The 2,349-nt window shown below is 48.7% G+C and overlaps 1 long non-coding RNA gene across 1 annotated transcript; it reads right to left on the bottom strand.

Annotated features, from left to right (window-relative positions):
* Positions 1-1,043: 1,043 nt before the first annotated feature.
* Positions 1,044-2,337, bottom strand: LOC113221990. The gene is made up of 3 exons (XR_003308179.1): positions 1,432-2,337; positions 1,250-1,331; positions 1,044-1,150 (listed from the first exon to the last, which is right to left on the bottom strand). It is a non-coding gene; the product is annotated as an uncharacterized LOC113221990 (long non-coding RNA).
* Between the last annotated feature and the right edge of the window lie 12 nt (positions 2,338-2,349).

The raw sequence follows: 2,349 nt of genomic DNA, 5'->3' as shown, positions 1-2,349 counted from the left end.
AGTGAGAAGTTTTGATCTGGGGAGCCCGAGCAGTGCCCCTCAAAAGGGCTATCGCTAGGCTCAATACACAACTCAGTCAGTAAAGATCAAGGCATTTCCAAGCCCGTGGTCTGGTTTTTAGAAGAACTCAGTAAAGTTGGAAGGGACAGGGAAAGAGATCAAATTTACAGCTGGCTAACGGAGGCCCAGAGAGATCAGATAATACTGCAATTGTTATTACTGTTATTACTGCCACTGTTTGAAACTTTATGGAGTGCTTCGCCAGGTACCATGCTAACAATCCCATTTAATCCTCACAACCATCATATGAGACAGTTACTAGGGTAACCTCTATTGCGTAGATGAAAATCATGGAGTATTCGAGGTTAAGTGCTTGCCTAAGATCACTTAGACAGAGCTGGGATTTGAACACCCAGGTCCATCTGATTCTCTAAGCCCATTTTTTTCTTGCTATGGGTGGGGGCACATATAGGAAGTGGAAAATTAATCTTTTGTTCACTTTTTGAAAGGATGATACATTCGCATAGTTCAAAACTCAGAAGGTACAGAAGGGAAGTGTCTCCCAGCCACCCTGTTACTCTCTCCTGAGGTTTTTAACAAATGCTTATGCTTACAGACATGTTTTATGGATATTATCATAGTACATACACACACACAGACACACACACACACAGAAACACACACATACAACTTTCCTCTCTCTACAGAAATGGTGACATACTAAAGGGACTCTTCTGTACCTTCACAGTACAAGTACCCGATAACCCACCTAGGACGTGGCCAAGGCCACAGCCAGGTAAGAGCAGGACAGGCACTTGGCCTCCCAGTTCTGCGTCCAGTGTTTGCTCCCCACAGTGCCCCCAACTCACGCACAGCAGCTGACTCAGCCCCAGGCTACCTCTAACAACCATACACAAAAGTAGCGAGAAATGAGCATGCTGCCTTCTGGGTAGGACACTGCATCCTGCAGAAGGGACCTTTAGGCTCACTCCTGCATCTGGGGAGCCAGGCTGCCAGGGGATGGGGCAGCTGGTTGGACTCACCCTGTCCTCTTCCCGCTGCTGGGTAGACACAGCAGAGAGAGACCGCTCCAATTCTCGAATACGCTGTAAGGAGTATTGCAGGTGGCCGGCCAGATCCTTGGACTCTTCTGTAATGAGAGAGGTTGAGGTGGGGCCCAAAGGTGTCCCCCTAAAGTGCCAGTGTCAAAGTGCCAGGTTGAAGGATGACGGGGTGCCCAGATTCCCACCTTCAAAGTGTCTGGCAGCACGTTTAGTATGGTAAAGGGTGGTCTTCAAGTCTGCCTTTTCCAATGTGCGGATGTTGATTGTCTGGAATTGAACGTTTGGGAGAAAAGCCAAGGAAGTGCTGAAAGAGAAGGAAAGAAACATTCTCCGGAGGACAGGAGAAAACTCCCCACCCTCCACTCACCTCTAACTGCTCCGTGTGTGCTTTGTCTATTTCGTTGTTTGCTTTCTTTTCCTATAGGAAGAGGAAGACAGAGCTCTTATCCGGGGGAGGCAGAGATGGCACAGCAAGAGACATGCCCCCAGCATGCCACCAATGCCCCAGGACAGGCACACCCATGGGACCAGTTTATCAGGGACCCTGTGGGCATGGGGTGGAATCTGAGGGGTGAGCCTTCTTCCCCAGGTTGGGAGTGGGTGAGACGAGACTGACGCCTCTACATCTGAGTGCCCCCCAAACCCAGCAGTCATGTTGTGTGCAAACAAAGAAATCACATGACTTCTTCCAGCTGATGTTCCACTTGTTTCTTCTGTTGTTTCTGTGGGGAGAGTTAAATTCAGGTGACTGAGGGGGCCCCCTGAACTCTAGTCCCCAGACCAGGAAGTTGTAGGCAGGACCAGGAATGGATTTTAAAGGCAAAGTTCTCAGACCCAATGGCAACACGAACTGGTCAACTCTCCTCAAGCTCCCAAAGACAGAGGATTTGGGTCTTTGTTGGTTTTTGCCCACAGCCACAGAACTCAAAGTCTGAATCTGGATTCTCTCAAAAGGACAGTAACATAAACCTCTAGAGATGGAGTCTGAGAAAGGCCCACACTTCTGCCAGCTTGTGATTTAGAAAGATGTGTTCATTCAACAAACATTTACTGAACACATACAGGCCAGGTACGGGTCTTCACAGCAGACATACAGGACAGAAAAGGACAGACGGGAACCCTTGGCCCTGAGGTTTCTATTCCAGGGGCATTTCAATCTCGGACTGTCAGAGCTTAAAGAGATCTTTGATACTCTCTACCTCCTCTGGAAACACAAGCCTAGGGAGGAGAGGTGGCTTGTCCAGACTCAAAGAGCAAATTAGGGACTGAGTCAGGGCAGAAATAC

Source organism: Piliocolobus tephrosceles, unplaced genomic scaffold (genome assembly GCF_002776525.5).
Source record: "Piliocolobus tephrosceles isolate RC106 unplaced genomic scaffold, ASM277652v3 unscaffolded_28757, whole genome shotgun sequence".
Lineage (NCBI taxonomy): Eukaryota > Metazoa > Chordata > Mammalia > Primates > Cercopithecidae > Piliocolobus > Piliocolobus tephrosceles.
The sequence above is the reverse complement of the archived record's forward strand: the minus strand, read 5'-3'. Positions and strand labels throughout refer to the sequence as shown.